Raw genomic sequence first — 22,500 nt, 5'->3', positions numbered from 1 at the left:
GACATGGAGGAATGCACCAGTGGAGTTCGCTGCACAGGCAGGGATCCGTCCAACTCGCACAAACCGAACACAACTCACGCGCCACGACGTACACTGTGCACCAGCCCCCCAAAACGAATCACCCCCCGAAGGACCAAGAAGCCCGACGAACGCGCGAAAACATTTAGAGAGGCCGAGCAAGCACCGGTTAGCGCGAATGCAAATAACAAACGCAACAGGCAACTTTCGAGGGACATACTTCTCGCAACAAGCTTCCACAAGGAAAGCACAGGCAACTCGTTCGCACGCCAAAGCCAACCAAATGGCAATTTAACCGAGGGACATGCATTTCGCAAGGCAACTTGTACAATTACCCGAGGGACATGGCATGCTTGCCAAGGCCGTGGCTTGGCATGCTTGCCAAGGCCGTGGCATGACATGCTGCTGGCCAAGGCCGGGCATGCCATGCTGCTGGACAAGGCCGTGGCAAGGCATGCTGATGGCCGAGGCCGTGGCAAGGCATGCTGATGGCCGAGGCCGTGGCGTGGCATGCCATGCTGCTGGACGAGGCCGTGGCAAGGCATGCTGCTGGCCAAGGCGTTGGCATGGCATGCTGCTGCTGACCAAGGCTTGGGCTTGCCATGCTGCGGGCAAAGGCCGCGGCATGGCATGCTGCCGGCCAAGGCTTTGGCATGCCATGTTGCTGGCCAAGGTCGTGGCATGGCATGCTGCTGGCCAAGGCCGTGGCATGACATGCTGGCCAAGGCCGGGGCATGGCAAGCTGCTGGCCAAGGTCGTGGCATGGCACGCTGCTGGCCAAGGCCGGGGCATAGCACGCTGCTGGCCATGGCCGTGGCATGACAAGCTTGCCAAGGCCGGGGCATGGCGTGCTGCTGGCCAAGGCTTTGGCATGCCATGTTGCTGGCCAAGGCTGTGGCATGGCATGCTGCTGGCCAAGGCTGTGGCATGGCATGCTGCTGGCCAAGGCCGTGGCATGACATGCTGGCCAAGGCCGGGGCATGGCATGCTGCTGGCCAAGGCCGTGGCATGGCATGCTGCTGGCCAAGGCCGTGGCATGACATGCTTGCCAAGGCCAGGGCATGGCATGCTGCTGGCCAAGGCTTTGGCATGCCATGTTGCTGGCCAAGGCTGTGGCATGGCATGCTGGCCTAGGCCAACGTGCCACCGCCACCACCGCGGGCCGCCACTCGACGCATCCCGTGCTTGGCTATGTAGTTTCGATGCCACAAGCCAATGCCACAAGCCAAGCGATGGCATGTGCCAAGCGCCCGCCTAGGCATAGGCGTGGCCTGTGGCCTGGCCATGCTGGCCAGCCTTAAGGGAGGTGCCCCCCCCTTATAATAGCCTGTTAAGCCCTTTTCAATCTGGCAGGAGGAAACATCAACCATGTTCGAGGAGTCATAATGGGGTTTTTTTAAAAAGTAATGGTTTTTTGCCAAAACTTTCAACATGAAAGTTGTATGAAATAATTTAATACACCATAAAAAAAATTATAAAAAAATATTTGGCCACCGGAATATTTTATTTTAATTTATTTCAATTTTAATACTTAAAAAATAATAAAAATTACTAAAAATACTCAAAAAATTCTAGAAAAATTCCAACAATTATAAGATGAGGCACTAGTAATTATAGTAATTTTTTTAATTATTTTTTTATTTTTAATTTATTTTATTATAATTTTTATGAGTAAATAAATAATTAAAAAGCCCGACGAACGTGCAAAAACTCTTAGAGAAACCGAGCAAGCATCGGATAGCTCGAATGCAAATAACAAACGCAACAGGCAACTTCCGAGGGACATACTTTTCCCAACAAGCTTTCACTGGGGAAAGCACTAGCAACGTGTTCGCAAGTCAAAGGCAACCAAACGGCTATTACCCGAGGGACAAGCATTTCGCAGGGCAACATATACGTAAGTCAAAGCCAAACCAAATGGCAATTACACGAGGGACAGGATTGCTTGCCAAGGGCATGGCATGCGATGTTCTAGCCCAAGGCCAAGGCACGCCACGCTGCGGGACAAGGCCGTGGCAAGACATGCGGCTGGCCTTGGCCTTGGCATGGCATGCCGCTGGCTTTGGCTGGGCTGCGTTGGCCTTGGCCTTGGCTGTGGCATGGCATGCTGCTGGCCTAGGCCTTGGCATGGCATGCTGCTGGCTTTGGCTGGGCTGCCTTGGCCGTGGCATGGCATGCTGGTGGCCTAGGCCTTGGCATGGCATGCTGCTGGCTTTGGCTGGGCTGCCTTGGCCGTGGCATGGCATGCTGCTGGCCTAGGCCTTGGCATGGCATGCTGCTGGCTTTGGCTGGCCTGCCTTGGCCGTGGCATGGCATGCTGCTGGCCTAGGCCTTGGCATGGCATGCTGCTGGCTTTGGCTGGGCTGCCTTGGCCGTGGCATGGCATGCTGCTGGCCTAGGCCTTGGCATGGCATGCTGCTGGCTTTGGCTGGGCTGCCTTGGCCGTGGCATGGCATGCTGCTGGCCTAGGCCTTGGCATGGCATGCTGCTGGCTTTGGCTGGCCTGCCTTGGCCGTGGCATGGCATGCTGCTGGCCTTGGCCTTGGCATGGCATGCTGCTGGCTTTGGCTGGGCTGCCTTGGCCGTGGCATGGCATGCTGCTGGCCTTGGCCTTGGCATGGCATGCTGCTGGCTTTGGCTGGCCTGCCTTGGCCGTGGCATGGCATGCTGCTGGCCTAGGCCTTGGCATGTCATGCTGCTGGCTTTGGTTGGGCTGCCTTGGCCGTGGCATGGCATGCTGCTGGCCTTGGCCTTGGCATGGCATGCTGCTGGCTTTGGCTGGGCTGCCTTGGTCGTGGCATGGCATGCTGCTGGCCTAGGCCTTGGCATGGCATGCTGCTGGCTTTGGCTGGGCTGCCTTGGCCGTGGCATGGCATGCTGGTGGCCTAGGCCTTGGCATGGCATGCTGCTGGCTTTGGCTGGCCTGCCTTGGCCGTGGCATGGCATGCTGCTGGCCTAGGCCTTGGCATGGCATGCTGCTGGCTTTGGCTGGGCTGCCTTGGCCGTGGTATGGCATGCTGCTGGCCTTGGCCTTGGCATGGCATGCTGCTCGCTTTGGCTGGCCTGCCTTGGCCGTGGCATGGCATGCTGCTGGCCTAGGCCTTGGCATGGCATGCTGCTGGCTTTGGCTGGCCTGCCTTGGCCGTGGCATGGCATGCTGCTGGCCTAGGCCTTGGCATGTCATGCTGCTGGCTTTGGCTGGGCTGCCTTGGCCGTGGCATGGCATGCTGCTGGCCTTGGCCTTGGCATGGCATGCTGCTGGCTTTTGCTGGGCTGCCTTGGCCGTGGCATGGCATGCTGCTGGCCTTGGCCTTGGCATGGCATGCTGCTGGCTTTGGCTGGGCTGCCTTGGCCGTGGCATGGCATGCTGGTGGCCTAGGCCTTGGCATGGCATGCTGCTGGCTTTGGCTGGCCTGCCTTGGCCGTGGCATGGCATGCTGCTGGCCTAGGCCTTGGCATGGCATGCTGCTGGCTTTGGCTGGCCTGCCTTGGCCGTGGCATGGCATGCTGCTGGCCTAGGCCTTGGCATGGCATGCTGCTGGCTTTGGCTGGGCTGCCTTGGCCGTGGCATGGCATGCTGCTGGCCTTGGCCTTGGCATGGCATGCTGCTGGCTTTGGCTGGCCTGCCTTGGCCGTGGCATGGCATGCTGCTGGCCTAGGCCTTGGCATGGCATGCTGCTGGCTTTGGCTGGGCTGCCTTGGCCGTGGCATGGCATGCTGGTGGCCTAGGCCTTGGCATGGCATGCTGCTGGCTTTGGCTGGCCTGCCTTGGCCGTGGCATGGCATGCTGCTGGCCTAGGCCTTGGCATGGCATGCTGCTGGCTTTGGCTGGGCTGCCTTGGCCGTGGCATGGCATGCTGCTGGCCTTGGCCTTGGCATGGCATGCTGCTGGCTTTGGCTGGGCTGCCTTGGCCGTGGCATGGCATGCTGCTGGCCTTGGCCTTGGCATGGCATGCTGCTGGCTTTGGCTGGGCTGCCTTGGCCGTGGCATGGCATGCTGCTGGCCTTGGCCTTGGCATGGCATGCTGCTGGCTTTGGCTGGGCTGCCTTGGCCGTGGCATGGCATGCTGCTGGCCTTGGCCTTGGCATGGCATGCTGCTGGCTTTGGCTGGGCTGCCTTGGCCGTGGCATGGCATGCTGGTGGCCTAGGCCTTGGCATGGCATGCTGCTGGCTTTGGCTGGCCTGCCCTGGCCGTGGCATGGCATGCTGCTGGCCTAGGCCTTGGCATGGCATGCTGCTGGCTTTGGCTGGGCTGCCTTGGCCGTGGCATGGCATGCTGCTGGCCTTGGCCTTGGCATGGCATGCTGCTGGCTTTGGCTGGGCTGCCTTGTCCGTGGCATGGCATGCTGCTGGCCTAGGCCTTGGCGTGGCATGCTGCTGGCTTTGGCTGGGCTGCCCTGGCCGTGGCATGGCATGCTGGTGGCCTAGGCCTTGGCCTGGCATGCTGCTGGCTTTGGCTGGGCTGCCTTGGCCGTGGCATGGCATGCTGCTGGCCTTGGCCTTGGCATGGCATGCTGCTGGCTTTGGCTGGGCTGCCTTGGCCGTGGCATGGCATGCTGCTGGCCTAGGCCTTGGCATGGCATGCTGCTGGCTTTGGCTGGGCTGCCTTGGCCGTGGCATGGCATGCTGCTGGCCTAGGCCTTGGCATGGCATGCTGCTGGCTTTGGCTGGCCTGCCTTGGCCGTGGCATGGCATGCTGCTGGCCTTGGCCTTGGCATGGCATGCTGCTGGCTTTGGCTGGGCTGCCTTGGCCGTGGCATGGCATGCTGCTGGCCTTGGCCTTGGCATGGCATGCTGCTGGCTTTGGCTGGGCTGCCTTGGCCGTGGCATGGCATGCTGCTGGCCTAGGCCTTGGCATGGCATGCTGCTGGCTTTGGCTGGGCTGCCTTGGCCGTGGCATGGCATGCTGGTGGCCTAGGCCTTGGCATGGCATGCTGCTGGCTTTGGCTGGCCTGCGTTGGCCGTGGCATGGCATGCTGCTGGCCTTGGCCTTGGCATGGCATGCTGCTGGCTTTGGGTGGCCTGCCTTGGCCGTGGCATGGCATGCTGCTGGCCTTGGCCTTGGCATGGCATGCTGCTGGCTTTGGCTGGGCTGCCTTGGCCGTGGCATGGCATGCTGCTGGCCTAGGCCTTGGCATGGCATGCTGCTGGCTTTGGCTGGGCTGCCTTGGCCGTGGCATGGCATGCTGGTGGCCTAGGCCTTGGCATGGCATGCTGCTGGCTTTGGCTGGCCTGCCTTGGCCGTGGCATGGCATGCTGCTGGCCTAGGCCTTGGCATGGCATGCTGCTGGCTTTGGCTGGGCTGCCTTGGCCGTGGCATGGCATGCTGCTGGCCTTGGCCTTGGCATGGCATGCTGCTGGCTTTGGCTGGCCTGCCTTGGCCGTGGCATGGCATGCTGCTGGCCTAGGCCTTGGCATGGCATGCTGCTGGCTTTGGCTGGCCTGCCTTGGCCGTGGCATGGCATGCTGCTGGCCTAGGCCTTGGCATGTCATGCTGCTGGCTTTGGCTGGGCTGCCTTGGCCGTGGCATGGCATGCTGCTGGCCTAGGCCTTGGCATGGCATGCTGCTGGCTTTGGCTGGGCTGCCTTGGCCGTGGCATGGCATGCTGGTGGCCTAGGCCTTGGCATGGCATGCTGCTGGCTTTGGCTGGGCTGCCTTGGCCGTGGCATGGCATGCTGCTGGCCTTGGCCTTGGCATGGCATGCTGCTGGCTTTGGCTGGCCTGCCTTGGCCGTGGCATGGCATGCTGCTGGCCTAGGCCTTGGCATGGCATGCTGCTGGCTTTGGCTGGGCTGCCTTGGCCGTGGCATGGCATGCTGGTGGCCTAGGCCTTGGCATGGCATGCTGCTGGCTTTGGCTGGCCTGCCTTGGCCGTGGCATGGCATGCTGCTGGCCTAGGCCTTGGCATGGCATGCTGCTGGCTTTGGCTGGGCTGCCTTGGCCGTGGCATGGCATGCTGCTGGCCTTGGCCTTGGCATGGCATGCTGCTGGCTTTGGCTGGGCTGCCTTGGCCGTGGCAGGGCATGCTGCTGGCCTTGGCCTTGGCATGGCATGCTGCTGGCTTTGGCTGGGCTGCCTTGGCCGTGGCATGGCATGCTGCTGGCCTTGGCCTTGGCATGGCATGCTGCTGGCTTTGGCTGGGCTGCCTTGGCCGTGGCATGGCATGCTGCTGGCCTTGGCCTTGGCATGGCATGCTGCTGGCTTTGGCTGGGCTGCCTTGGCCGTGGCATGGCATGCTGGTGGCCTAGGCCTTGGCATGGCATGCTGCTGGCTTTGGCTGGCCTGCCTTGGCCGTGGCATGGCATGCTGCTGGCCTAGGCCTTGGCATGGCATGCTGCTGGCTTTGGCTGGGCTGCCTTGGCCGTGGCATGGCATGCTGCTGGCCTTGGCCTTGGCATGGCATGCTGCTGGCTTTGGCTGGGCTGCCTTGGCCGTGGCATGGCATGCTGCTGGCCTTGGCCTTGGCATGGCATGCTGCTGGCTTTGGCTGGGCTGCCTTGGCCGTGGCATGGCATGCTGCTGGCCTAGGCCTTGGCGTGGCATGCTGCTGGCTTTGGCTGGGCTGCCCTGGCCGTGGCATGGCATGCTGGTGGCCTAGGCCTTGGCCTGGCATGCTGCTGGCTTTGGCTGGGCTGCCTTGGCCGTGGCATGGCATGCTGCTGGCCTTGGCCTTGGCATGGCATGCTGCTGGCTTTGGCTGGGCTGCCTTGGCCGTGGCATGGCATGCTGCTGGCCTAGGCCTTGGCATGGCATGCTGCTGGCTTTGGCTGGGCTGCCTTGGCCGTGGCATGGCATGCTGCTGGCCTAGGCCTTGGCATGGCATGCTGCTGGCTTTGGCTGGCCTGCCTTGGCCGTGGCATGGCATGCTGCTGGCCTTGGCCTTGGCATGGCATGCTGCTGGCTTTGGCTGGGCTGCCTTGGCCGTGGCATGGCATGCTGCTGGCCTTGGCCTTGGCATGGCATGCTGCTGGCTTTGGCTGGGCTGCCTTGGCCGTGGCATGGCATGCTGCTGGCCTAGGCCTTGGCATGGCATGCTGCTGGCTTTGGCTGGGCTGCCTTGGCTGTGGCATGGCATGCTGGTGGCCTAGGCCTTGGCATGGCATGCTGTTGGCTTTGGCTGGCCTGCGTTGGCCGTGGCATGGCATGCTGCTGGCCTTGGCCTTGGCATGGCATGCTGCTGGCTTTGGTTGGCCTGCCTTGGCCGTGGCATGGCATGCGGCTGGCCTTGGCCTTGGCATGGCATGCTGCTGGCTTTGGCTGGGCTGCCTTGGCCGTGGCATGGCATGCTGCTGGCCTAGGCCTTGGCATGGCATGCTGCTGGCTTTGGCTGGGCTGCCTTGGCCGTGGCATGGCATGCTGGTGGCCTAGGCCTTGGCATGGCATGTTGCTGGCTTTGGCTGGCCTGCCTTGGCCGTGGCATGGCATGCTGCTGGCCTAGGCCTTGGCATGGCATGCTGCTGGCTTTGGCTGGGCTGCCTTGGCCGTGGCATGGCATGCTGCTGGCCTTGGCCTTGGCATGGCATGCTGCTGGCTTTGGCTGGCCTGCCTTGGCCGTGGCATGGCATGCTGCTGGCCTAGGCCTTGGCATGGCATGCTGCTGGCTTTGGCTGGCCTGCCTTGGCCGTGGGATGGCATGCTGCTGGCCTAGGCCTTGGCATGTCATGCTGCTGGCTTTGGCTGGGCTGCCTTGGCCGTGGCATGGCATGCTGCTGGCCTTGGCCTTGGCATGGCATGCTGCTGGCTTTGGCTGGGCTGCCTTGGCCGTGGCATGGCATGCTGCTGGCCTTGGCCTTGGCATGGCATGCTGCTGGCTTTGGCTGGGCTGCCTTGGCCGTGGCATGGCATGCTGGTGGCCTATGCCTTGGCATGGCATGCTGCTGGCTTTGGCTGGCCTGCCTTGGCCGTGGCATGGCATGCTGCTGGCCTAGGCCTTGGCATGGCATGCTGCTGGCTTTGGCTGGCCTGCCTTGGCATGGCATGCTGCTGGCCTAGGCCTTGGCATGGCATGCTGCTGGCCTAGGCCTTGGCATGGCATGCTGCTGGCCTAGGCCTTGGCATGGCATGCTGCTGGCTTTGGCTGGCCTGCCTTGGCCGTGGGATGGCATGCTGCTGGCCTAGGCCTTGGCATGTCATGCTGCTGGCTTTGGCTGGGCTGCCTTGGCCGTGGCATGGCATGCTGCTGGCCTTGGCCTTGGCATGGCATGCTGCTGGCTTTGGCTGGGCTGCCTTGGCCGTGGCATGGCATGCTGCTGGCCTTGGCCTTGGCATGGCATGCTGCTGGCTTTGGCTGGGCTGCCTTGGCCGTGGCATGGCATGCTGGTGGCCTATGCCTTGGCATGGCATGCTGCTGGCTTTGGCTGGCCTGCCTTGGCCGTGGCATGGCATGCTGCTGGCCTAGGCCTTGGCATGGCATGCTGCTGGCTTTGGCTGGCCTGCCTTGGTCGTGGCATGGCATGCTGCTGGCCTAGGCCTTGGCATGGCATGCTGCTGGCTTTGGCTGGGCTGCCTTGGCCGTGGCATGGCATGCTGGTGGCCTAGGCCTTGGCATGGCATGCTGCTGGCTTTGGCTGGCCTGCCTTGGCCGTGGCATGGCATGCTGCTGGCCTAGGCCTTGGCATGGCATGCTGCTGGCTTTGGCTGGGCTGCCTTGGCCGTGGCATGGCATGCTGCTGGCCTTGGCCTTGGCATGGCATGCTGCTGGCTTTGGCTGGCCTGCCTTGGCCGTGGCATGGCATGCTGCTGGCCTTGGCCTTGGCATGGCATGCTGCTGGCTTTGGCTGGGCTGCCTTGGCCGTGGCATGGCATGCTGCTGGCCTTGGCCTTGGCATGGCATGCTGCTGGCTTTGGCTGGGCTGCCTTGGCCGTGGCATGGCATGCTGCTGGCCTTGGCCTTGGCATGGCATGCTGCTGGCTTTGGCTGGGCTGCCTTGGCCGTGGCATGGCATGCTGGTGGCCTAGGCCTTGGCATGGCATGCTGCTGGCTTTGGCTGGCCTGCCTTGGCCGTGGCATGGCATGCTGCTGGCCTAGGCCTTGGCATGGCATGCTGCTGGCTTTGGCTGGGCTGCCTTGGCCGTGGCATGGCATGCTGCTGGCCTTGGCCTTGGCATGGCATGCTGCTGGCTTTGGCTGGGCTGCCTTGGCCGTGGCATGGCATGCTGCTGGCCTTGGCCTTGGCATGGCATGCTGCTGGCTTTGGCTGGGCTGCCTTGGCCGTGGCATGGCATGCTGCTGGCCTAGGCCTTGGCATGGCATGCTGCTGGCTTTGGCTGGGCTGCCTTGGCCGTGGCATGGCATGCTGCTGGCCTAGGCCTTGGCATGGCATGCTGCTGGCTTTGGCTGGCCTGCCTTGGCCGTGGCATGGCATGCTGCTGGCCTTGGCCTTGGCATGGCATGCTGCTGGCTTTGGCTGGGCTGCCTTGGCCGTGGCATGGCATGCTGCTGGCCTAGGCCTTGGCATGGCATGCTGCTGGCTTTGGCTGGGCTGCCTTGGCCGTGGCATGGCATGCTGCTGGCCTTGGCCTTGGCATGGCATGATGCTGGCTTTGGCTGGGCTGCCTTCGCCGTGGCATGCCATGCTGCTGGCCTAGGCCTTGGCATGGCATGCTGCTGGCTTTGGCTGGGCTGCCTTGGCCGTGGCATGGCATGCTGCTGGCCTTGGCCTTGGCATGGCATGCTGCTGGCTTTGGCTGGGCTGCCTTGGCCGTGGCATGGCATGCTGCTGGCCTAGGCCTTGGCATGGCATGCTGCTGGCTTTGGCTGGGCTGCCTTGGCCGTGGCATGGCATGCTGGTGGCCTAGGCCTTGGCATGGCATGCTGCTGGCTTTGGCTGGCCTGCCTTGGCCGTGGCATGGCATGCTGCTGGCCTTGGCCTTGGCATGGCATGCTGCTGGCTTTGGTTGGCCTGCCTTGGCCGTGGCATGGCATGCTGCTGGCTTTGGCTGGGCTGCCTTGGCCGTGGCATGGCATGCTGCTGGCTTTGGCTGGGCTGCCTTGGCCGTGGCATGGCATGCTGCTGGCCTAGGCCTTGGCATGGCATGCTGCTGGCTTTGGCTGGGCTGCCTTGGCCGTGGCATGGCATGCTGGTGGCCTAGGCCTTGGCATGGCATGCTGCTGGCTTTGGCTGGCCTGCGTTGGCCGTGGCATGGCATGCTGCTGGCCTTGGCCGTGGCATGGCATGCTGCTGGCTTTGGCTGGGCTGCCTTGGCCGTGGCATGGCATGCTGCTGGCCTGCCTTGGCATGGCATGCTGCTGGCCTAGGCCTTGGCATGGCATGCTGCTGGCTTTGGCTGGCCTGCCTTGGCCGTGGGATGGCATGCTGCTGGCCTAGGCCTTGGCATGTCATGCTGCTGGCTTTGGCTGGGCTGCCTTGGCCGTGGCATGGCATGCTGCTGGCCTTGGCCTTGGCATGGCATGCTGCTGGCTTTGGCTGGGCTGCCTTGGCCGTGGCATGGCATGCTGCTGGCCTTGGCCTTGGCATGGCATGCTGCTGGCTTTGGCTGGGCTGCCTTGGCCGTGGCATGGCATGCTGGTGGCCTATGCCTTGGCATGGCATGCTGCTGGCTTTGGCTGGCCTGCCTTGGCCGTGGCATGGCATGCTGCTGGCCTAGGCCTTGGCATGGCATGCTGCTGGCTTTGGCTGGCCTGCCTTGGTCGTGGCATGGCATGCTGCTGGCCTAGGCCTTGGCATGGCATGCTGCTGGCTTTGGCTGGGCTGCCTTGGCCGTGGCATGGCATGCTGGTGGCCTAGGCCTTGGCATGGCATGCTGCTGGCTTTGGCTGGCCTGCCTTGGCCGTGGCATGGCATGCTGCTGGCCTAGGCCTTGGCATGGCATGCTGCTGGCTTTGGCTGGGCTGCCTTGGCCGTGGCATGGCATGCTGCTGGCCTTGGCCTTGGCATGGCATGCTGCTGGCTTTGGCTGGCCTGCCTTGGCCGTGGCATGGCATGCTGCTGGCCTTGGCCTTGGCATGGCATGCTGCTGGCTTTGGCTGGGCTGCCTTGGCCGTGGCATGGCATGCTGCTGGCCTTGGCCTTGGCATGGCATGCTGCTGGCTTTGGCTGGGCTGCCTTGGCCGTGGCATGGCATGCTGCTGGCCTTGGCCTTGGCATGGCATGCTGCTGGCTTTGGCTGGGCTGCCTTGGCCGTGGCATGGCATGCTGGTGGCCTAGGCCTTGGCATGGCATGCTGCTGGCTTTGGCTGGCCTGCCTTGGCCGTGGCATGGCATGCTGCTGGCCTAGGCCTTGGCATGGCATGCTGCTGGCTTTGGCTGGGCTGCCTTGGCCGTGGCATGGCATGCTGCTGGCCTTGGCCTTGGCATGGCATGCTGCTGGCTTTGGCTGGGCTGCCTTGGCCGTGGCATGGCATGCTGCTGGCCTTGGCCTTGGCATGGCATGCTGCTGGCTTTGGCTGGGCTGCCTTGGCCGTGGCATGGCATGCTGCTGGCCTAGGCCTTGGCATGGCATGCTGCTGGCTTTGGCTGGGCTGCCTTGGCCGTGGCATGGCATGCTGCTGGCCTAGGCCTTGGCATGGCATGCTGCTGGCTTTGGCTGGCCTGCCTTGGCCGTGGCATGGCATGCTGCTGGCCTTGGCCTTGGCATGGCATGCTGCTGGCTTTGGCTGGGCTGCCTTGGCCGTGGCATGGCATGCTGCTGGCCTAGGCCTTGGCATGGCATGCTGCTGGCTTTGGCTGGGCTGCCTTGGCCGTGGCATGGCATGCTGCTGGCCTTGGCCTTGGCATGGCATGATGCTGGCTTTGGCTGGGCTGCCTTCGCCGTGGCATGCCATGCTGCTGGCCTAGGCCTTGGCATGGCATGCTGCTGGCTTTGGCTGGGCTGCCTTGGCCGTGGCATGGCATGCTGCTGGCCTTGGCCTTGGCATGGCATGCTGCTGGCTTTGGCTGGGCTGCCTTGGCCGTGGCATGGCATGCTGCTGGCCTAGGCCTTGGCATGGCATGCTGCTGGCTTTGGCTGGGCTGCCTTGGCCGTGGCATGGCATGCTGGTGGCCTAGGCCTTGGCATGGCATGCTGCTGGCTTTGGCTGGCCTGCCTTGGCCGTGGCATGGCATGCTGCTGGCCTTGGCCTTGGCATGGCATGCTGCTGGCTTTGGTTGGCCTGCCTTGGCCGTGGCATGGCATGCTGCTGGCTTTGGCTGGGCTGCCTTGGCCGTGGCATGGCATGCTGCTGGCCTTGGCATGGCATGCTGCTGGCTTTGGCTGGGCTGCCTTGGCCGTGGCATGGCATGCTGCTGGCCTAGGCCTTGGCATGGCATGCTGCTGGCTTTGGCTGGGCTGCCTTGGCCGTGGCATGGCATGCTGGTGGCCTAGGCCTTGGCATGGCATGCTGCTGGCTTTGGCTGGCCTGCCTTGGCCGTGGCATGGCATGCTGCTGGCCTTGGCCTTGGCATGGCATGCTGCTGGCTTTGGCTGGGCTGCCTTGGCCGTGGCATGGCATGCTGCTGGCCTTGGCCTTGGCATGGCATGCTGCTGGCTTTGGCTGGGCTGCCGTGGCCGTGGCATGGCATGCTGCTCACCTAGGCCTTGGCGTGGCATGCTGCTGGCTTTGGCTGGGCTGCCCTGGCCGTGGCATGGCATGCTGGTGGCCTAGGCCTTGGCCTGGCATGCTGCTGGCTTTGGCTGGGCTGCCTTGGCCGTGGCATGGCATGCTGGTGGCCTAGGCCTTGGCATGGCATGCTGCTGGCTTTGGCTGGCCTGCCTTGGCCGTGGCATGGCATGCTGCTGGCCTTGGCCTTGGCATGGCATGCTGCTGGCTTTGGCTGGGCTGCCTTGGCCGTGGCATGGCATGCTGCTGGCCTTGGCCTTGGCATGGCATGCTGCTGGCTTTGGCTGGGCTGCCTTGGCCGTGGCATGGCATGCTGTTGGCCTAGGCCTTGGCGTGGCATGCTGCTGGCTTTGGCTGGGCTGCCCTGGCCGTGGCATGGCATGCTGGTGGCCTAGGCCTTGGCCTGGCATGCTGCTGGCTTTGGCTGGGCTGCCTTGGCCGTGGCATGGCATGCTGCTGGCCTTGGCCTTGGCATGGCATGCTGCTGGCTTTGGCTGGGCTGCCTTGGCCGTGGCATGGCATGCTGCTGGCCTAGGCCTTGGCATGGCATGCTGCTGGCTTTGGCTGGGCTGCCTTGGCCGTGGCATGGCATGCTGCTGGCCTAGGCCTTGGCATGGCATGCTGCTGGCTTTGGCTGGCCTGCCTTGGCCGTGGCATGGCATGCTGCTGGCCTGGGCCTTGGCATGGCATGCTGCTGGCTTTGGCTGGGCTGCCTTGGCCGTGGCATGGCATGCTGCTGGCCTCGGCCTTGGCATGGCATGCTGCTGGCTTTGGCTGGGCTGCCTTGGCCGTGGCATGGCATGCTGCTGGCCTAGGCCTTGGCATGGCATGCTGCTGGCTTTGGCTGGGCTGCCTTGGCCGTGGCATGGCATGCTGGTGGCCTAGGCCTTGGCATGGCATGCTGCTGGCTTTGGCTGGCCTGCGTTGGCCGTGGCATGGCATGCTGCTGGCCTTGGCCTTGGCATGGCATGCTGCTGGCTTTGGTTGGCCTGCCTTGGCCGTGGCATGGCATGCTGCTGGCCTTGGCCTTGGCATGGCATGCTGCTGGCTTTGGCTGGGCTGCCTTGGCCGTGGCATGGCATGCTGCTGGCCTAGGCCTTGGCATGGCATGCTGCTGGCTTTGGCTGGGCTGCCTTGGCCGTGGCATGGCATGCTGGTGGCCTAGGCCTTGGCATGGCATGTTGCTGGCTTTGGCTGGCCTGCCTTGGCCGTGGCATGGCATGCTGCTGGCCTAGGCCTTGGCATGGCATGCTGCTGGCTTTGGCTGGGCTGCCTTGGCCGTGGCATGGCATGCTGCTGGCCTTGGCCTTGGCATGGCATGCTGCTGGCTTTGGCTGGCCTGCCTTGGCCGTGGCATGGCATGCTGCTGGCCTAGGCCTTGGCATGGCATGCTGCTGGCTTTGGCTGGGCTGCCTTGGCCGTGGCATGGCATGCTGCTGGCCTTGGCCTTGGCATGGCATGCTGCTGGCTTTGGCTGGGCTGCCTTGGCCGTGGCATGGCATGCTGCTGGCCTTGGCCTTGGCATGGCATGCTGCTGGCTTTGGCTGGGCTGCCTTGGCCGTGGCATGGCATGCTGCTGGCCTAGGCCTTGGCATGGCATGCTGCTGGCTTTGGCTGGGCTGCCTTGGCCGTGGCATGGCATGCTGCTGGCCTAGGCCTTGGCATGGCATGCTGCTGGCTTTGGCTGGCCTGCCTTGGCCGTGGCATGGCATGCTGCTGGCCTTGGCCTTGGCATGGCATGCTGCTGGCTTTGGCTGGGCTGCCTTGGCCGTGGCATGGCATGCTGCTGGCCTAGGCCTTGGCATGGCATGCTGCTGGCTTTGGCTGGGCTGCCTTGGCCGTGGCATGGCATGCTGCTGGCCTTGGCCTTGGCATGGCATGATGCTGGCTTTGGCTGGGCTGCCTTCGCCGTGGCATGCCATGCTGCTGGCCTAGGCCTTGGCATGGCATGCTGCTGGCTTTGGCTGGGCTGCCTTGGCCGTGGCATGGCTTGCTGCTGGCCTTGGCCTTGGCATGGCATGCTGCTGGCTTTGGCTGGGCTGCCTTGGCCGTGGCATGGCATGCTGCTGGCCTAGGCCTTGGCATGGCATGCTGCTGGCTTTGGCTGGGCTGCCTTGGCCGTGGCATGGCATGCTGGTGGCCTAGGCCTTGGCATGGCATGCTGCTGGCTTTGGCTGGCCTGCCTTGGCCGTGGCATGGCATGCTGCTGGCCTTGGCCTTGGCATGGCATGCTGCTGGCTTTGGTTGGCCTGCCTTGGCCGTGGCATGGCATGCTGCTGGCTTTGGCTGGGCTGCCTTGGCCGTGGCATGGCATGCTGCTGGCCTTGGCATGGCATGCTGCCGGCTTTGGCTGGGCTGCCTTGGCCGTGGCATGGCATGCTGCTGGCCTAGGCCTTGGCATGGCATGCTGCTGGCTTTGGCTGGGCTGCCTTGGCCGTGGCATGGCATGCTGGTGGCCTAGGCCTTGGCATGGCATGCTGCTGGCTTTGGCTGGCCTGCCTTGGCCTTGGCCTTGGCATGGCATGCTACTGGCTTTGGCTGGCCTGCCTTGGCCGTGGCATGGCATGCTGCTGGCCTAGGCCTTGGCATGGCATGCTGCTGGCTTTGGCTGGCCTGCCTTGGCCGTGGCATGGCATGCTGCTGGCCTAGGCCTTAGCATGTCATGCTGCTGGCTTTGGCTGGGCTGCCTTGGCCGTGGCATGGCATGCTGCTGGCCTTGGCCTTGGCATGGCATGCTGCTGGCTTTGGCTGGGCTGCCTTGGCCGTGGCATGGCATGCTGCTGGCCTTGGCCTTGGCATGGCATGCTGCTGGCTTTGGCTGGGCTGCCTTGGCCTTGGCATGGCATGCTGGTGGCCTAGGCCTTGGCATGGCATGCTGCTGGCTTTGGCTGGCCTGCCTTGGCCGTGGCATGGCATGCTGCTGGCCTAGGCCTTGGCATGGCATGCTGCTGGCTTTGGCTGGGCTGCCTTGGCCGTGGCATGGCATGCTGCTGGCCTTGGCCTTGGCATGGCATGCTGCTGGCTTTGGCTGGCCTGCCTTGGCCGTGGCATGGCATGCTGCTGGCCTAGGCCTTGGCATGGCATGCTGCTGGCTTTGGCTGGGCTGCCTTGGCCGTGGCATGGCATGCTGGTGGCCTAGGCCTTGGCATGGCATGCTGCTGGCTTTGGCTGGCCTGCCTTGGCCGTGGCATGGCATGCTGCTGGCCTAGGCCTTGGCATGGCATGCTGCTGGCTTTGGCTGGGCTGCCTTGGCCGTGGCATGGCATGCTGCTGGCCTTGGCCTTGGCATGGCATGCTGCTGGCTTTGGCTGGCCTGCCTTGGCCGTGGCATGGCATGCTGCTGGCCTTGGCCTTGGCATGGCATGCTGCTGGCTTTGGCTGGGCTGCCTTGGCCGTGGCATGGCATGCTGCTGGCCTTGGCCTTGGCATGGCATGCTGCTCGCTTTGGCTGGGTTGCCCTGGCCGTGGCATGGCATGCTGCTGGCCTTGGCCTTGGCATGGCATGCTGCTGGCTTTGGCTGGGCTGCCTTGGCCGTGGCATGGCATGCTGGTGGCCTAGGCCTTGGCATGGCATGCTGCTGGCTTTGGCTGGCCTGCCTTGGCCGTGGCATGGCATGCTGCTGGCCTAGGCCTTGGCATGGCATGCTGCTGGCTTTGGCTGGGCTGCCTTGGCCGTGGCATGGCATGCTGCTGGCCTTGGCCTTGGCATGGCATGCTGCTGGCTTTGGCTGGGCTGCCTTGGCCGTGGCATGGCATGCTGCTGGCCTTGGCCTTGGCATGGCATGCTGCTGGCTTTGGCTGGGCTGCCTTGGCCGTGGCATGGCATGCTGCTGGCCTAGGCCTTGGCGTGGCATGCTGCTGGCTTTGGCTGGGCTGCCTTGGCCGTGGCATGGCATGCTGGTGGCCTAGGCCTTGGCCTGGCATGCTGTTGGCTTTGGCTGGGCTGCCTTGGCCGTGGCATGGCATGCTGCTGGCCTTGGCCTTGGCATGGCATGCTGCTGGCTTTGGCTGGGCTGCCTTGGCCGTGGCATGGCATGCTGCTGGCCTAGGCCTTGGCATGGCATGCTGCTGGCTTTGGCTGGGCTGCCTTGGCCGTGGCATGGCATGCTGCTGGCCTAGGCCTTGGCATGGCATGCTGCTGGCTTTGGCTGGGCTGCCTTGGCCGTGGCATGGCATGCTGCTGGCCTTGGCCTTGGCATGGCATGCTGCTGGCTTTGGCTGGGCTGCCTTGGCCGTGGCATGGCATGCTGCTGGCCTAGGCCTTGGCATGGCATGCTGCTGGCTTTGGCTGGGCTGCCTTGGCCGTGGCATGGCATGCTGGTGGCCTAGGCCTTGGCATGGCATGCTGCTGGCTTTGGCTGGCCTGCGTTGGCCGTGGCATGGCATGCTGCTGGCCTTGGCCTTGGCATGGCATGCTGCTGGCTTTGGGTGGCCTGCCTTGGCCGTGGCATGGCATGCTGCTGGCCTTGGCCTTGGCATGGCATGCTGCTGGCTTTGGCTGGGCTGCCTTGGCCGTGGCATGGCATGCTGCTGGCCTAGGCCTTGGCATGGCATGCTGCTGGCTTTGGCTGGGCTGCCTTGGCCGTGGCATGGCATGCTGGTGGCCTAGGCCTTGGCATGGCATGCTGCTGGCTTTGGCTGGCCTGCCTTGGCCGTGGCATGGCATGCTGCTGGCCTTGGCCTTGGCATGGCATGCTGCTGGCTTTGGTTGGCCTGCCTTGGCCGTGGCATGGCATGCTGCTGGCTTTGGCTGGGCTGCCTTGGCCATGGCATGGCATGCTGCTGGCCTTGGCATGGCATGCTGCTGGCTTTGGCTGGGCTGCCTTCGCCGTGGCATGCCATGTTGCTGGCCTTGGCCTTGGGGCTTGGCTGCCTTGGCTGCGGTTCTTATCACTAGACGTGCGTTGTGTGCGAAGGCGTGCAAAGGCGTGCGCGACCATGCGCGCAACACGCGCACCGTGGTCAAAAGACCACGCGCGCGGTATTCGCACAGGCCACGCTGCCCACGCCGCTGGCATGCCAGGCCAGGCTGCCCTGGCCGGCCGCATGCCAGCCGCCCAGGCCGTGCGCATGCCATGCCGTGCTGCCCAGGCCGGCTGCATGCCAGGCCGCCCAGGCCGTGCGCATGCCATGCCGTGCTGCCCACGCCGCGGGCATGCCAGGCCAGCTGCATGCCAGGCCGCCCAGGCCGTGCGCAAGCCATGCCGTGCTGCCCACGCCGCGGGCATGCCAGGCCGGCTGCATGCCAGGCCGCCCAGGCCGTGCGCATGCCATGCCGTGCTGCCCATGCCGCGCGCATGCCAGGCCGCCCACGCCCGCGCGCATGCCACGCCATGCTGCCCAAGGCCGCGCCCAGGCCGCGCAAGGCCGCGCCCAGGCCGCCCAAGGCCGCGCCCGAGCCGCCCAAGGCCGCGGCCAGGCCGCGCAAGGCCGCGGTCCAGGCCGCCCATGGCCGCGGCCGAGCCGCCCCAGGCCGCAGCCCAGGCCGCGGTCGAGCCGCAGTGCATGTAACCCAAGGCCGCAGCCCAGGCCGCGCCCAACATGGGGCGTACCTGCCACTGCCTTGCCCTGGGCAAGGGAGGTGCCCCCCCCTTATAATAGCCTGTTAAGCCCTTTTCAATCTGGCAGGAGGAAACATCAAGCATGTTCGAGGAGTCATAATGGGGTTTTTTTAAAAAGTAATGGTTTTTTGCCAAAACTTTCAACATGAAAGTTGTAGGAAATAATTTAATACACCATAAAAAAAATTAAAAAAAATATTTTTTTACACAAAATATTTTATTTTAATTTATTTCGATATTAATACTTAAAAAATAATAAAAATTAATAAAAATGGTCAAAAAATTATGGAAAAATTCCCATAATTAAAGGATGATTCACTAGTAATTATAGAAATTATTAAATTATTTTTTTCATTTTTTTTATTTTATTTTGATTTTTTTATGCCAAATAAGGGCTTTAAAAATTCGAAAAGCTCCAGAAAAATTGCAAAAAAATAGGGAATGACATTTAAAATTGATTGTAGTGCATTTTTAATTGTGTTGCACGGTTTGGGTAAGATTATAAAAGAATCATGTTCAAAAAGATCGATCGAGGCGGTGGCACGCCATGGCCTTGGCCTTGGCCTTGGCCTTGGCCTTGGCCTTGGCCTTGGCCCTGGCCATGCCTTGCACAGGGACTTGGCCTTGCCCACTGCCTTGGCCTTGGCTTTGGCCTTGGCCTTGGCATGGCATGGCATGCTCGCCGAGGCCGTGGCATGCCTTGCTGCTAGCCAAGGCCGTGGCGTGGCATGCTCGCCCAGCCCGTGGCATGCCGTGCTCGCCCAGCCCGTGGCACGCCATGTTGGCCCAAGGCATTGGCATGGCATGCCGGCCAAGGCATGCTGGCCAACGCTGCACAAGGCGGTGCCATGGCATGGCATGCTGACCAAGACCGTGCCATGGCATGCTGGGCGAGGCCGGGGCATGGCATGCTGGCCGAGGCCGTGGCTTGCCATGCCGCCACGGCCGTGGCATGCCGGGCAACGGACCGGCATGGCCCAGCCCGTGGCACGCCATGTTGGCCCAAGGCATTGGCATGGCATGCCGGCCAAGGCATGCTGGCCAACGCTGCGGCACGGCGTGCTGGACAAGGCGGTGCCATGGCATGGCATGCTGACCAAGACAGTGCCATGGCATGCTGGCCGAGGCCGTGGCATGGCATGCTGGCCGAGGCCGTGGCATGGCATGCTGGCCAGCGCGGTGGCAAGGCATGGGGGCCGAGGCCGTGGCATGGCATGTTGGGCAACGCCGTGGCAAGACATGCGGGCCGAGGCCGTGGCATGGCATGCGGGCCGAGGCCGTCCGTGGCATGGCATGCGGGCCGAGGCCGTGGCACGACATGTTGGCCAAGGCTAAGGCATGGCACGCCGGGCAACGCGGTGGCACGGCATGCTGGGCAACGCGGTGGCAAGGCATGCGGGCCGAGGCCGTGGCATGGCATGTTGGGCAACGCCGTAGCAAGGCATGCGGGCCGAGGCCGTGGCATGTCATGCGAGCCGAGGCCGTGGCATGGCATGCGGGCCGAGGCCGTGGCATGGCAAGTTGGGCGACGTCGTGGCAAGGCATGCGGGCCGAGGCCGTGGCATGTCACGCGGGCCGAGGCCGTGGCATGGCATGCGGTAGAGGCCGTGGCATGGCATGTTGGGCGACGCCGTCGCAAGGCATGCGGGCCGAGGCCGTGGCATGGCATGTTGGGCGACGCCGTAGCAAGGCATGCGGTCCGAGGCCGTGGCATGTCATGCGGGCCGAGGCCGTGGCATGGCATGCGGGCCGAGGCCGTGGCATGGCATGTTGGGCGACGCCGTAGCAAGGCATGCGGGCCGAGGCCGTGCCGTGGCATGCGGGCCGAGGCCGTGGCATGGCATGCGGGCCGAGGCCGTGGCATGGCATGTTGGGCGACGCCGTAGCAAGGCATGCGGTCCGAGGCCGTGGCCTGTCATGCGGGCCGAGGCCGTGGCATGGCATGGCATGCGGGCCGATGCCGTGGCATGGCATGCGGGCCGAGGCCGTGGCATGGCATGCGGGCCGAGGCCGTGGCATGGCATGTTGGGCGACGCCGTAGCAAGGCATGCGGGCCGAGGCCGTGGCATGTCATGCGCGCCGAGGCCGTGGCATGGCATGCGGGCCGAGGCCGTGGCATGGCAAGTTGGGCGACGTCGTGGCAAGGCATGCGGGCCGAGGCCGTGGCATGGCATGCGGGCCGAGGCCGTGGCAAGGCATGTTGGGCGACGCCGTAGCAAGGCATGCGGGCCGAGGCCGTGGCATGTCATGCGGGCCGAGGCCGTGGCATGGCATGCGGGCCGAGGCCGTGGCATGGCATGTTGGGCGACGCCGTAGCAAGGCATGCGGTCCGAGGCCGTGGCATGTCATGCGGGCCTAGGCCGTGGCATGGCATGCGGGCCGAGGCCGTGGCATGGCATGTTGGGCGACGCCGTAGCAAGGCATGCGGGACGAGGCCGTGCCGTGGCATGCGGGCCGAGGCCGTGGCATGGCATGTTGGGCGACGCCGTAGCAAGGCATGCGGTCCGAGGCCGTGGCATGTCATGCGGGCCGAGGCCGTGGCATGGCATGCGGGCCGAGGCCGTGGCATGGCATGTTGGGCGACGCCGTCGCAAGGCATGCGGGCCGAGGCCGTGGCATGGCATGTTGGGCGACGCCGTAGCAAGGCATGCGGTCCGAGGCCGTGGCATGTCATGCGGGCCGAGGCCGTGGCATGGCATGCGGGCCGAGGCCGTGGCATGGCATGTTGGGCGACGCCGTAGCAAGGCATGCGGGCCGAGGCCGTGCCGTGGCATGCGGGCCGAGGCCGTGGCATGGCATGCGGGCCGAGGCCGTGGCATGGAATGTTGGGCGACGCCGTAGCAAGGCATGCGGTCCGAGGCCGTGGCATGTCATGCGGGCCGAGGCCGTGGCATGGCATGCGGGCCGAGGCCGTGGCATGGCATGCGGGCCGAGGCCGTGGCATGGCATGTTGGGCGACGCCGTAGCAAGGCATGCGGGCCGAGGCCGTGGCATGTCATGCGCGCCGAGGCCGTGGCCTGGCATGCGGGCCGAGGCCGTGGCATGGCAAGTTGGGCGACGTCGTGGCAAGGCATGCGGGCCGAGGCCGTGGCATGGCATGCGGGCCGAGGCCGTGGCAAGGCATGTTGGGCGACGCCGTAGCAAGGCATGCGGGCCGAGGCCGTGGCATGTCATGCGGGCCGAGGCCGTGTCATGGCATGCGGGCCGAGGCCGTGGCATGGCATGCGGGCCGAGGCCGTGGCATGGCATGTTGGGCGACGCCGTAGCAAGGCATGTGGTCCGAGGACGTGGCATGTCATGCGGGCCGAGGCCGTGGCATGGCATGCGGGCCGAGGCCGTGGCATGGCATGTTGGGCGACGCCGTAGCAAGGCATGCGGGCCGAGGCCGTGCCGTGGCATGCGGGCCGAGGCCGTGGCATGGCATGTTGGGCGACGCCGTAGCAAGGCATGCGGTCCGAGGCCGTGGCATGTCATGCGGGCCGAGGCCGTGGCATGGCATGCGGGCCGAGGCCGTGGCAAGGCATGTTGGGCGACGCCGTAGCAAGGCATGCGGGCCGAGGCCGTGGCATGTCATGCGGGCCGAGGCCGTGGCACGTCATGCGGGCCGAGGCCGTGGCATGGCATGTTTGGCAACGCCGTGGCAAGACATGCGGGCCGTGGCATGGCATGGCATGCGGGCCGAGGCCGTGGCTCGACATGTTGGCCAAGGCTAAGGCATGGCACGCCGGGCAACGCGGTGGCATGGCATGCTGGGCAACGCGGTGGCAAGGCATGTGGGCCGAGGCCGTGGCATGGCATGTTGGGCAACGCCGTAGCAAGGCATGCGGGCCGAGGCCGTGCCATGGCATGCGGGCCGTGGCCGTGGCATGGCATGTTGGGCGACGCCGTCGCAAGGCATGCGGGCCGAGGCCGTGGCATGGCATGTTTGGCAACGCCGTGGCAAGACATGCAGGCCGTGGCATGGCATGGCATGCGGGCCGAGGCCGTGGCATGGCATGTTGGGCAACGCCGTGGCAAGGCATGCGGGCCGAGGCCGTGGCACGGCATGCGGGCCGAGGCCGTGGCACGGCATGCGGGCCGAGGCCGTGGCATGGCATGTTGGGCGACGCCGTAGCAAGGCATGCGGGCCGAGGCCGTGGCCGTGGCATGGCATGCGGGCCGTGGCCGTGGCATGGCATGGCATGGCATGCGGGCCGAGGCCGTGGCATGGCATGTTGGGCAACGCCGTGGCAAGGCATGCGGGCCGAGGCCGTGGCATGGCATGATGGCCGAGGCCGTGGCATGTCATGCGGGCCGAGGCCGTGGCATGGCATGCGGGCCGAGGCCGTGGCATGGCATGTTGGGCGACGCCGTAGCAAGGC

Source organism: Camellia sinensis, chromosome 6 (genome assembly GCF_055761805.1).
Source record: "Camellia sinensis isolate YWXY chromosome 6, ASM5576180v1, whole genome shotgun sequence".
In the NCBI taxonomy this organism is placed as follows: Eukaryota; Viridiplantae; Streptophyta; class Magnoliopsida; order Ericales; family Theaceae; genus Camellia; species Camellia sinensis.
Note: the sequence above shows the minus strand (reverse complement) of the source record.